The following is a 14,334-nucleotide window of genomic DNA, read 5'->3' on the forward strand; positions in this document are numbered from 1 at the left end:
TTCAAACGGAGACTCTTGTAAGGCATCCAGAACAACTGACAAATCCCAAGGAGCCACAGGCAGAACATAGGGAGGTTGAATCTGTAAAACACCCTGAGTGAATGTATGAACATCAGGTAGAGTCGCAATTTTTCTCTGAAACCATATCAACAATGCAGAAATATGAACCTTGAGGGAGGCCAGATGAAGGCCGTGTTGCAAGAAAGCCAAAAGATTGGCAAAACTGAACTTGAATGCATCATAATTCTTAGCAGCACACCATGTGAAGTAATAATTTCAGACCCTATAATAAATCCGAGCAGAAGCCGATTTACGGGCCTTCAACATAGTTTGAATGACCGCCTCAGAAAATCCTTTGGCCCTCAGTACGGAAGCTTCAAGAGCCATGCCGTCAAAGCCAGACAGGCCAAATCCTGATAGACACGAGGGCCCTGAACGAGGAGGTCTGGGCGTTGCGGAAGTAGAAGAGGAGGCTCTATCGAGAGACCCTTCAGGTCTGAGAACCAATGCCATCTGGGCCACGTTGGAGCGATTAGAAGTATTATTCCTCCTTCTTGCTTGAACTTCCTTATCACCGTGGGCAGAAGTGACACCGGAGGGAACACGTATGGCAGCCAAAAGTTCCATGGTATTGACAGTGCATCTACAAACGCTGCTTGAGGACCCCTTGTCCTTGCTCCAAAGACCGGAACCTTGTGATTGTGTCGAGATGCCATCTGGTCTACATCTGGTAGGCCCCACTTGTCCACTAGGAGTTGAAAGACTTCCGGATGAAGACTCCACTCTCCGGCGTGTATGTCCTGATGACTGAGGAAGTCCGCTTCCCAGTTGAGGACTCCCGGAATGAACACTGCAATATGGCTGGCAGATGGCATTCCGCCCAACAAAGGATTTTTGATACTTCATTGCCATGCGGCTTCGAGTGCCACCTTGATGATTTATGTACGCCACTGTGGTGGCATTGTCCAACTGTACTTGAACAGGCCTGTTCTGTACTAAAGGCAGGGCTAGTGTCAATGCATTGAACACTGCCCGCAATTCCAGAATGTTTATCGGGAAGAGAGATTCCTCCCTGGTCAACCGACCCTGAAGAGAGTGTTGCTCCAACACCACGCCCCAGCCCCACGGACTGGCATCCGTCGTCACAAGGACCCAGTTGGAGATCCAGAAGGGACGACACCTGCTCAGTTGCTGGTCCTGTAGCCACCAGCTCAATGACAAACGGACCTCCGGAGTCAAGGAGATCATGTGAGTCCTGATCCGGTGAGGCAGGCCATCCCACTTGGAGAGTATCAACCTCTGCAGGGGGCGGGAATGAAATTGAGCGTATTCTACCATGTCGAAACCCAACACCATGAGGTCTAGCAATTGCATCGCCAAGTGTATCGACACACGTGGGTGAGAGAGGAAGTATCTAATCTTGTCCTGAAATTTCAGGATCTTCTCCGGAGATAAAAACAGCCGCTGGTTGTGGGTGTCCAATAGTGCTCCCAGGTGCACCATGCTCTGAGCAGGGACCAGGGAATATTTCTTCCAGTTGATGAGCCACCTGTGGGCTTGCATGAATTGGACTGTCAGTTCCAGATGACAGAGAAGAACCTCTGGAGAGTTCGCCAGGATCAACAAGTCGTCAAGATACTGCAGGATCCTGATACCCTGACGGCGGAGTAGAGCCGTCATGACCGCCATGACCTTGGTGAAAATTCTTGGAGCCGTGGTCAGACTGAAAAGTAAGGCCTGGAATTGAAAATGTAGGTTGCCAATAGCAAACCGCAGATATTGCTGATGCGACACTGCAATAGGTATATGTATGTCCAGAGATACCATTTAGTCCTTGGGCTCCAAAGCCAGAACAACAGAGCAAAGCGTTTCCATATGGAATTTGGAAACTTTCAAATATTTGTTCAAAGACTTGAGGATGAGAATAGGCCAAGAGGACCCATTTGGTTTCGGGACTAGGAACAGTGTTGAATAGTACCCCCTGCCTCTCTGAGCCAGAGGCACCGGCACTATCATTCCTGTATCCAGGAGAGATTGTACCAACAAATGGAGAGTTTTCGCTTTTACCTGAACCAAAGGGCTGTTTGTTGAGCAAAACTGGTGAGGGGGACGTTTCTTGAAAGAGATGGCGTATCCGTGAGTGACGACTTCCCTTAGCCAGGCGTCCGAAGTGGTCTGTAACCATACCTGGTACAAACCGTAGAAGTCGGCCTCCCACCCTGGGATTCCCCAGGGGGAGGCCCGCCCCGTCATGCAGCAGGCTTATCTGTTTTGGAAGCAGACTGATGGGCAGCCCGGGCACGTTTAGGTTTGGGCTTAGTGGATTTGGAAGTGTGAGCCTGTTTCGGGTACGCCTGACCCTTTATTTTACCTGGAGGTCGAAAGGAACTAAAGGAAGTACTCTAAGCCTTCGGAGCTGAAGGAGTAGTACCAGGCAGACATGCAGTCTTAGCTGATGCCAAATCAGCAATAATCTTGTTGAGATCTTCCCCAAAAAGTATGTTTCCCTTATAAGGGATCACCTCCAAGGTCTTTTTAGAGTCCAGATCTACAGACCAGGACCGCAACCGGATAATCCGGAGAGCCAGAATGGACGTAGTAAACGCTTTGGCCACAGGACACCTGCATCAGATGCCGCCTCCTGAATATAATGAGAGGCTGTAATAATATATGAAAGACATTGTCTATCATTATCAGGAAAATCAGACGGTAGTTCCGCTTCAACTTCCTGAACCCAGACTTCAATAGCTTTTGCCGCCCAAGAAGCCGCAATAGTGGGCCTATGCACAGCTCCTGCAAGAGTGTAAATGTACTTCAAGCAACCCTCCACATGCTTATCCATTGGTTTCTTCAGCGAGGTGACGGTAGTGACAAGCAGAGCAGAGGACACCACCAGACGAGCGACTTGTGAATCCACCAGCGGAGGTGTTTCCCAATTTTTACTTAACTCTGTAGCGAGGGGATAACAAGCTAGCATCTTTTTAGACAGTGCAAATTTCTTTCCTGGATTTTCCCAGTATTCCAGACAAATGTCAACCAAGTGGTCAGAATGAGGTAAAACTAATTTAGTTACCTTCTGACGTTTAAACTTATCTGGTTTCTTAGAGGTAGCTGGAGGCTCTTCGTCATCATCGATTTGAAGAATCAGCCTGATAGAAACATAGAAACATAGGCCCTCATTCCGAGTGGTTCGCTCGCAAGCTGCTTTTAGCAGCTTTGCACACGCTAAGCCGCCGCCTACTGGGAGTGAATCTTAGCTTATCAAAATTGCGAACGAAAGATTAGCAAAATTGCGAATAGACACTTCTTAGCAGTTTCTGAGTAGCTCCACACTTACTTGGCAACTGCGATCAGTTCAGTCAGTTTCGTTCCTGGTTTGACGTCACAAACACACCCAGCGTTCGGCCAGACACTCCTCCGTTTCTCTAGCCACTCCCGCGTTTTTCCCAGAAACGATAGCGTTTTTTCGCACACACCCATAAAACGGCCAGTTTCCGCCCAGAAACACCCACTTCCTGTCAATCACATTACGATCACCAGAACAAAGAAAAAACCTTGTAATGCCGTGAGTAAAATACCTAACTGCATAGCAAATTTACTTGGCGCAGTCGCACTGCGGACATTGCGCATGCGCATTAGCGACTAATCGCTCCGTTGCGAGAAAAATATAACGAACGAACAACTCGGAATGACCCCCCATAGAATTTGACGGCAGATAAGAACCACTGCCCCTTTGTATCTTTTAGGTAATCTCAACCCTTTTTGAACCTTAATTCTTTGTAAGGATATTCATATGCCTATCCCAAGCATGTTTAAATTGCTCTACAGTCTTAGCCTTTACCACCTCTGATGGGAGGCTATTCCACTTGTCCACTACCCTTTCTGTGAAGTAAGTTTTCCTTAAATTTTCCCTGAACCTGCCTCCCTCCAGTTTCAGTGTATGTCCTCGAGTTCTAATACTCCTCTTCCTTTGAAGAATGTTTCCCTCCTGAACTTTGTTAAAACCCTTGGTATATTTGAAAGTTTCTATCATGTCCCCCCTTTCCCTTCTCTCCTCCAAACTATACATGTTAAGATCTTTTAGCCTTTCCGGGTAAGTTTTGTGATGTAGGCCATGCACCATTTTAGTTGCCCTTCTTTGTACACTCTCTAATGTATTTATATCCTTCTGGAGATATGGTCTCCAGAACTGGACACAGTATTCAAGATGCGGCCGTACCAATGACCTATACAGTGGCATTATCACTTCTTTTTTCCTGCTACTGATTCCTCTCTCTATGCAACCAAGCATCTGACTTGCCTTTCTCATTGCTTTGTTGCATTGCTTTCCTGCCTTTAAGTCACTTGAAATAGTGACTCCTAAATCCCTTTCCTCCTCAGCAGTTTCCATTATAGTACCCTTGATACTTTATTTAGCCTTTGGGTTTTTGAGACCCAAGTGCATGATTTTGCATTTTTTAGCATTAAACTGTAGTTGCCACGGTCTTGACCATTTCTCAAGCCTAGCTAGGTCATTAATCATTTGTTTTACCCCTCCCGGTGTGTCTACCCTGTTGCAAATCTTTATATCATCTGCAAAAAGGCATACTTTCCCTTTAATACCATTTGCAATGTCACCAACAAAGATATTAAAGGGAACTGGTACGAGTACAGATCCCTGGGGTACTCCACTGGTCACATTTCCATATAGCCTCCAAGAGGTCAGGAACATCCACTTGTGTCAGAGATTCCCCATCAAAAGCATCTGCATCAGTGTCTGAAGGGTCAGTGTAAGCGCCATCTTCATCAGATGACGTATCCGAACCATGTGTGGATTGTGAGGAGGTAATGGCCCGTTTAGATGACCCCTTGATCTTAGACGGGTGAGAGTCAGGATTTTGCTTAGCCAGAAACTGATTTAATTGCTGTAACTGAGAGGACAGAGTATCTGCCAATGGCGGATTAACTGCAGGGACAATATGTGGCTGTAATGGCACAGGAGGTCCCATAGGGGGGCGCAAGTCTAGTTACTAGCGTAGTCAGTAAATTAGAGAAAGCAGCCCAAGGTTGGTCTTGATTTTCCCCCGTTGCTGCAGACTGACCATGGGGTATAGAACCCCAAGTACCTGAACCCTCAGCTGCTATGTTTTCCTCCGGGTAATCCGTGGCATCAGCACTGCATGGGCAGGATCAGCCATAGATCGACCCAGGGTCGTGACTATGTGTGTGCCAGGGGTGCCTTGCACACAGCGCAGTCGCCCTGAAGGCGTAACTGCCTACATCCCCATTGTGACTACAATGGGGATGCGCTCAATCCCGCCGGCACCCGGAAGCCAGCAGTGTGATGGGAAGGTTGTGTCTGGTAACTAGACGCTACCGTAATGGGAAACACAGCGGCGCTCCCAGCCTGTGCTTTCCAACTAACTTCCTGGCTGTGCATTCCAAGCCTCTCACTGCGCACCCGTACCCAGGCGGTCACATGATCTTGCTTCCTGTTAGATTCCAGGCTGTCTGTCGCCGGCAACACCATGCACACCCACAGCAAAGCGGCTACAGCAGGTGTCCTGATATACCGAGCACTGCAAGGTACACTCAGCTGTATCCTGTCCTGCTACTCCAACCCTGTTCTGTACCTCTGAACGCTAAGAATCAAGACACTTGTGCTAACCAAATGGGTCGGGTGCAACTGGGACGCATGCGCTGTGCGACTGGAACATGCGTGCCCTGTGCGACTGGGACATGCGTGCCCTCTGCGACTCGGACATGCGGGACTCTGACCACCGTAATGTGTAAAAGGGGCTCTATCTGGTGTGGTGGCACTACTGTACAGCGTAATTTGAATAATGGAGACTACTGTGCAGTGTAATATGAACTGATATTATTTTGTGGCCACACCCCTTCCTAATGAAGCCATGCACCTATATTTTTGGCGCGCGCCTGTGGCGCGCACTGGCCCTATATTAAATAGGGTGGTGGGCGCCGATGCTGTTTCTTGCACACAGTGCTAAAATGTCTAGTTACGGCACTGGATCGACCACCATGTTTAGCAGACATTGTATGTGAGCGTAACCTTAGGGTGTAATAGTACAATATAAGCAGACAAATTACCTGACAAAAAACCCCTGTATAGTGTGACTGCAAAGCAGAGCACAAACAGAGGATTTAAGAGGTATGTGGTGACTGTAAAACACAGAGAAAAATACCAAAGTAGTATATCCTGTGAAACGTTATATTATATGAGGACCCTGACGCACTTCGCCCCCCTCAGGGTACAGAATATAGGGATAGCAATATGTGTGGGATACACGATATAGAGATTACACAGCAGCCATTGGCACACACCCAGTCACATATACAATGCAAAAATGATTACAAACAATAAAACTGCACTGGACTAGCAATACTAAGTACAAACTGTACCACTAAGTAAAGCTATATAGGTATATATATATAACAATGCACAGTAAAGACTGGATGTATAGCACAGGATACTTATACTAAATATACCTGTAGTAATGCACTTGTTCTTAACTAACACTTTCTAAATGACATGTAGAATACTTAAGTGTCCTGTAAATGCACAGCGCTGATGATGCAGGTGGCTTTACAGAGGAGACAGTGCCCAGCAGTCCCAGAATCAGCTCAGCATGTGTGTAATGGCGCCCAAACACTGACAGGGAGTGAGGGAGAGAGAGAGATGCAGCTCCAGGGCGGGAACATCTGCGGTAAATGGCGCCTGGGGCTAGGGAAGGGGCTACAGGTCAGAGCCTTATCCCCTTGCTGGACTTCACCACCAGGTACTGCGGGGCCTATTAAACTGGAATATGAGGTAATCCGACCTGTTCCACTTGCCCTGGTGATCTAGTGGGGTCCCTGTACGGCCACAGTGTCCACGCCAGCGCGCGCGGCCCGTCTCCTAGAGACCGCAGTGGATCGCGGTTTTCAGCGGGTCCCGCCTGGGGGACCCTCTTACCTCCTCTCTGTAACAGGGCCACGTGATCCTGGAGAGCAGCAGCAAGTGTGTGTGTGTGCTTGAAGAGAAACCGGAGCCCTCCGCTGTAAGTACCCGGCAACCAGGGCGCGGGAGTATACAGCGCCTTTGGGGGAAGTGAGGGAGCCACAGCACGATATGTCAAACTGACATATAGTACTTTTAAGTGCCTATGCTGCGGCCCTTGAAGTCTTCTTTCTTCTAAAAACGCTCTTTTGAGGGCTGCCTTGCGCAAACCTCCCTGTTAGCTGCCTGCAGTGCAGGCACCAACTTACAAACTGAACTCCTGTGTACGGAGGCGGGGTTATAGAGGAGGCGGCGCTGTGCATCTTGGGAATGGTCAAAGCTTTTAGCCTGTTGGTGCCTCGGATCAGTATCCAACTCTACACCCCCGATGTTATCCCTGTGGAACCCCAGTGTACCCCGCTGCAGAAAATAATAATAATAATAATAATAATAATAATTGCTTAGACAACTTTATAGAAAATTATTATGCTCATATAATTTGTTCTGGCATATATGACACCACTTCAGTGAATACATGAAATTAATTAATAATTCAGAGCATGACTAAATGTTGACAACATGCAAATCATATATTATTATTTTATGCCATACATTAATAAAAGCTGCTTCCCCACTGCTTTTCACTCCAGTCTCCAGTTGCACACATTGCATGACTAGCTTGGTAACTGATAGTGCGAAAGACGTAGGAACCGGAGAGTACTGGTACTGGGGTAGGGGGGTGAGTGCTACGCTTGACCATACGGTAAGCAATTTTGAATGTAGTGACATTTACTACAGAAAAGCCCATTAGGGGCACATCTAGAGTAAGACAAACACTGGCTGATTTTTTTTTTACTTAAAATATGCATTTCTATAAGCATACTTGTCTTTGTAGCAATTTAATAGATAGGAGAAGGCATGCATATGATAAGTAAAACATGTTCATCAGGGGTGACGAGAGAGGTGGAAAGTGACTGCAAAGTCTCTGGGCTCGGGGCTCTCTTGGGCCTAGACCTGCCATTTACTGTAAATTAAATGTTTAGCGAATTCGCTTTTTGTTATAAAAACAAATATGAAAAAACACTTTCATGGATCTGCTCAGTCACTCACAATGCTGATTATTTCTCTGACTATTATTTTGAAAGTGTCATATCCAGGATTAAAACCCACAACCTATTACACTGGTAGCATGCACCTTACTGATGGAGATATCTTACAGGTTTTGGATACCTGCGCTCACCCTCTATTTGGTGTTTGTATGTGAGAAATGATGTATCTCTATGATCTATAAATACCTTTATAAGTCACAATGCTTAGTATAACACATGGTACAATAATTCATATATAATTGATGATATTGTGATTACACATAAATGCCCTTATAGTAACATGCATATTGTGTGAACATCCGATGTATAGGGAAATTAAACACAAGATGAAATAAAATATGGTATTGCCGCTTGATGAATATCCTAAAAAAAAAAATGCATGGATCCATGCAGACACCTCAAGCTTGCCAGCACATCACCACAAACTACATCCACAAGACTCCTCGCCGGCCGGCGAGTGGAGCGGCCGTTGAGACCGCACAGGACATAGGAAGAAGCTGAGCGTTGCGGCAACGCAACTTCCGGTTGTTCAGTGCGGCTTCCGGCGGGACCCTGCAGCCTAGCAGCAGAGCCAGGAAGGCGTCCAGTCCTGTCTGCTGAGGAACACCACCGGGGGCGGAAACAGCGCAAGTGGCCACATCATCACTTACCACAGAGTGAACAAAGAGAACTAAACATCACATCGTGAGGGTAAGTTGCACCTGGCAGGCCGGGACGCCGGCCTCCCAGAACACGACCTCCACCTACGATCAATTATTGACAAAAGAACCGCCTCTGGGCACACTGTTTAGACTCACACTGAGGGGAAAGGAAATCCCTTCAGATAAAGACTGACTCCTATATATCTGGAACAAAGACACTCCTTTTCTCACAAGACTTTTTTTTTTTTTTTTAGGATATTCATCAAGCGGCAATACCATATTTTATTTCATCTTGTGTTTAATTTCCCTATACATCGGATGTTCACACAATATGCATGTTACTATAAGGGCATTTGTGTGTAATCACAATATCATCAATTATATATGAATTATTGTACCATCTGTTATACTAAGCATTGTGACTTATAAAGGTATTTACCGATCATAGAGATACATCATTTCTCACATACAAACACCAAATAGAGGGTGAGCGCAGGTATCCAAAACCTGTACGATAACACTAGCCCTAGAGTCTGGACAACTCTCCTGATACCAGCAGCCCCCTTGAACAAGATACACATACTGTGCGCTCCACGCAAACCCCTTGATTCCATGATGGAGATATCTGCTGTTGCACGGGAAGTATGAGAATTCTAACTATATGAAGTTACGTGTATTGTCAGAGAAATAACTTCATATAGTTAGAATTCTCATGTTTCCTTTATAGGAGCAAATAGCTTCATCAGTAAGGTGTCTGCTTCCAGTGTATCTATAATAAAGAGGGTGTGATTTGTAAGGTTCAGTGACTAGTGGGGAAGTCGGCTACGGAAGAGATACCGGCCGCTGTCAATTAACTTAATTGATTAATGTTGCTGAACACACGGAACAGGAGGAGAGGTGCCCCCCTTCAAAGCAGAAGCCCGGCGGCAGCTGACTCCGTTGCCTCCCAGAGTTCTGCCTCTGCTAGGGCATCATATTGGTTAGGGCCCGGCTCTGTGTATATGCATACAGGTCCACACATGAACTCCGGTGTTGGATTAGCAATATATCACTGCTGAAAAAGAAATTAGGAAAATTGAGAAGGATCTGGTATAATGTTGTACATCATTTTCATTATTAAAAATTTGAAAAAAAACCACATAAAACCTTTGATTGCTACCCATAATGCATCAAACTATTGAATTGTTCTGCAATAATTTAAAATATATTGACATCCAAGAACCAGGAAAAGATCAATACAAAATGGCCCAGATTGTTTACTTAAGAGAGATGCATCAGGACAGGAACATAAATCTAGAGTTGCAGCTAAGTTATGCCTAGGGTTAATGCATGTATATTTACTATTGATGAAGGACCTTTATTCCCATTGATCACATTACAAAACTGACAGTACAAACACAAATGAGTTCAGCATATAGCCTAGCTGATACTATGGTTAGCAATTGTGCAGGATGGAGAACCATGGATCTCTCATATTAATGCAATTGCAGAAACTGGGGGGGGAACAAAACTTAAACCGGTAATAATATTTGGCATAATGCACCCCTTACAATAAATTATAAATCACTAAGGGGTTCTGTTCATTTAATGCAAATTGTACACAATCAAGGGGACTTATAATATCCGTATCATTGTAGAAGAGGGTCCATTATTCCAAAATGGAAATGCATTTGTCACTAAACACTAATAATAAACTAATAAACACCAAAGTGATTACATACATATACTAGCATGGCAGCATAGGCAAGCACATTGGTGTCTAAAAGGTCAGGTTACATATCAAACTCTTAAGATGAAATACTTGTACTGCATTTTACAGAGTAGAGCCAGTTCTAGGCTTTCCTGACAAGGAATTACATGTATTTGCTGCATGGGTATATATATACAAATAAATAAATATCAATCATTTCATTAAATCGATTGTTGGATTCCCTTGGCACAATCCTGTGCTGGGCCATCATTTGTGTATTACATAAAGAAGTGCAAGAGCACAGTCCCAGAATGCAATGCACGTGGTGCTGAGGTCAAGGATACACTGCTGACCACAATGCAGTGCACTGCAAATCAGAAAGCTCAGGGTCTCTAGCTAAGGTCTGAGAGGAGTATTATAGATGTGAGCCACCAGGACTACAGAGCCCAGAATGCACATGGTGATGAAACACAACATCTCTGCAGTCAGCAGTTGCTGGGAGGGGCAGCTGGACCAGTCTGCTGCTACTAGATAGAGAATAAGATAAGGAGGCAGCAGCAGCAGGCACAGAGCAGGGAGGGAGAGGAGACACTGAATCAGCACAGCCTGGCTGCTGCTCCCACAAGGGCACTGACAGGGGCTCCCCAAAAGAGAGAATTAGGGTTATAGGAGGAGGGCAGCAGCAGGAGATATAAGGACTGTGTGGGGCTACTGCTGCTGCGGGATGCTGGGAAGATCCATGTGATTATAGATCCTGCTTACATTGCACTCACTCCTCCCCCGCCATCGCCTGCTTACACCTGAGAGCAGGAGGAAATAAGGAGGACTGTGGATGATCTGGGGAATGAGCGCGGAGAGGCGAGCTGCGTGTTCCCCTGTGGGGAGGTCAGAGATCTAGCGTGTACCGCCAGCTGGACCCCCATCCATCCTCCAACCTGCAGAGCATCACCGGGGACTACCGTTGCTGGTTCTTTGGCGGGCGAGATCTTTTCTTACATCTCGCACTTGTTTCTCCGAGGAGGCGGCTCGGAGTGGCTGCCATGGAGCGGGGGTGCCGCAGGCTCTACTACTACTGTGCTGCTGCTGCTGCGGAGGATGCTCGTGCTGAATAGCGTCTCGCTGGTACCCGGGCAGCTGCGCGCATCCCAGTGACACCCATCGTCCTCCACCACTGCACTCTGCACTCACTCTCCCAGCTGTGCCAGGATAAGGGCATTGTAGCGCTATCCCACCACCGTACAGTCCGTGCCAATGCCAGGTACACCCTGTCCATCTAAATGTTCCTAGGAGAGAGGCAGTGAGGAGTGTCATCGGATGCAGGCATGTTATAAGGTGAGCACGGCCTTGGTACATGTGTGTCATACCTGTGTGTGTGTGTGTACAGTACGTATGTGCTGGAGCATGGCAGCATAACTCTCCAGCCTGACATTCACAGTTCACACATCTGTCGTATTGTGATTCTTTTCTGCTCTTTGCACTTCTATAGTGGCCTGGGTGATATATACAGTATCATGTTCTTCCTCTTTATGTTGAATTTGTGTGAAATAGTCATGAGCAGAAATGAGAAATGATACAGTATGTGGATTTCATCAGTGTCCTTCAGTAAGAGCATGTCTAGGCTGACATACAGACCTTCGTACCAGGCTGTAAGCACTTGTACATATGTGTTCTGCCAGGACTGTCTCATATATCATTGTGCTGCTGTGCGCAAGAGCTTACTGCTAGACACAATTAATCTGGCATCTAAAATCCACAAAATACCTATTTCTTTTACACTTATACAGCTATGTCTATATTATCTAAGCTTCATAATGAAAATTTGCATTTGTGTTTATTTACTATTGCTTATACATTGCTCTTATCTAGTTTTCTACAAATCTAGAAACTTACTGCTGATAAATGCTGTATGATTGAATGGTTGTGTAATGTAGAGTAGCTTTTCTAACACATAACTTTCATGTTCTGTATTCAGGAGTAATTGTCACCCACCTTCTCCTCCTTTTAGATATAGGGTGCATCCAATATTATAATTAAATAAGTACAACAATAATGTTTTCAAAACTGCAGTGACAAGGTTTTACTGTTTCACCACAAAGATTATGGTGGAAGCCATCTTTGAGTGGCTGGTGAAAAATAATGCTTTAAATCTGTTTCCCACCAACCTTGCCTGGCGTTCATTCTCCCTCTCTGTCCTGTCCTCTCTACAGTATTCTGTTCCATGTAGCTTTCCCTTTCCTGTCACTGGTTTATCCATGCTAGCTTTACAATGTGCTATGTCATCATTTCTGATTTTCTCTCCTACCACTCACTGTTCTCTATTTATTTTTGTTCTTCTAAAACTTCATTTTTGACCTATTTCGTTTTCTTCTTGACTCAAACACATCTCTACAACTCGGTCCCTAAGCCCTTAATGACATTACAATTATGTGACAGTGTAAGCTGAAGATGCACTATTTTTACTACTAAATCACTGGTACAGGCCCTTCTATGTTGCAGATTGTCTATTCCAATAGCAGCAGTACCTATCCTGTCTATCAATCTTCTGTCTTCCTATAACTGGCCTTGCTTAGGATTTCTCCCCATGAATAATGTACTCAGTCTTCTGGTCTCAGCTCAGCTGACCTCACATTTGTAGTGTGCCTCTTCTGTCTTAAGGTTCACACATATGGAATGACCCAAGAACTGAGCTCAACTGTCATGGCTCATTTTGGCCACACATGTAAATAGCCAAATTGGAAAAGATCCAGTTGTTTTGTTCCCAAGCTGAGTAGCCAGGCCACTTATGATTTGATTGCAGCCTGTGATAACCACACACACAGCTCAGTGCTCTTCCACATTTCCTCCATGCCCAGTAATGATTCTTGTTGATAAGATAATTATCGAGCAAGCTGTTTGTTTTCGGGTGTTTGGAGTTCCCAGCATTGTCTGTATACCTGTTACTGTCATACAGTCTTAGTTTGTTTACTATTGTACTTCATATACTGTATGTTAATCTCCTTTTATTTTTATTTTTCTGCAAGTCAGTACACACAATGTGATCTGCATTGGCACCTATAGCTGATGGGCCCCATGTCGCCGTACTTTATTTTTCATCTCTCTGTCCTCCTGCTCATCTCTCTCCCCCACTTTCCTTCGTCTACCTCTCCTTCCGTATCCTTATTACATCTCCCTCTCTGTCCTCCTTCCACCCGATTCTCTGCCCCACCACCTTGTGTCTTGCCACTTTCCCTGTCTGTCTCTCCCTCTCTCTCCCCTCTCCCTGCCATCTCTCTCCCCTGTCTTTCGATCCCTCTTCCCATACTCCCCTTGCTCTTTCCCCTGTCTGTCTCTCCCCCTCTCTCTCTCCCCGCTCCCTGCCATCTCTCTCTCCTGTCTTTCTATCCCTCTTCCCATACTCCCCTTTCTCTTTCCCCTGTCTGTCTCTCCCCCTCTCTCTCTCCCCGCTCCCTGCCATCTCTCTCCCCTGTCTTTCTATCCCTCTTCCCATACTCCCCTTTCTCTTTCCCCTGTCTGTCTCTCTCCCTCTCTCTCTCCCCGCTCCCTGCCATCTCTCTCCCCTGTCTTTCTATCCCTCTTCCCATACTCCCCTTTCTCTTTCCCCTGTCTGTCTCTCCCCCCCTCTCTCTCCCCGCTCCCTGCCATCTCTCTCCCCTGTCTGTCTTTCTATCCATCTTCCCATACTCCCCTTTCTCTTTCCCCTGTCTGTCTCTCCCTCTCTCTCCCCTCTCCCTGACATCTCTCTCCCCTGTCTTTTGAAACCTCTTCCCATACTCCCCTTTCTCTTTCCCCTGTCTTTCTCTTCTCTCTCCCCCTCTCCCTGCCATCTCTCTCCCCTGTCTTTCGAACCCTCTTCCCATACTCCCCTTTCTCTTTCCCCTGTCTTTCTCTTCTCTCTCCCCCTCTCCCTGCCATCTCTCT

At 46.1% G+C, this 14,334-nt stretch overlaps 1 protein-coding gene across 12 annotated transcripts in view; it reads left to right on the top strand.

Annotated features, from left to right (window-relative positions):
* Positions 1 to 14,334, top strand: part of LINGO1 (leucine rich repeat and Ig domain containing 1) — a 667,101-nt gene that overhangs the window by 170,394 nt on the left and 482,373 nt on the right. For 3 of the 12 annotated variants that reach the window (XM_063926415.1, XM_063926413.1, XM_063926412.1), the window contains exon 1: positions 10,857 to 11,748. The exons of 7 other annotated variants lie outside the window; for them this stretch is intronic. The gene's annotated coding sequence lies outside the window, so the exon portion shown is untranslated. Of the gene's footprint in view, positions 1 to 10,856; positions 11,749 to 14,334 lie in introns of those variants that run through there. 2 more of the 12 variants (XM_063926423.1, XM_063926422.1) reach the window with 1 other exon arrangement.

This window comes from Pseudophryne corroboree, chromosome 6, assembly GCF_028390025.1.
Source record: "Pseudophryne corroboree isolate aPseCor3 chromosome 6, aPseCor3.hap2, whole genome shotgun sequence".
Classification (NCBI taxonomy): Eukaryota; Metazoa; Chordata; class Amphibia; order Anura; family Myobatrachidae; genus Pseudophryne; species Pseudophryne corroboree.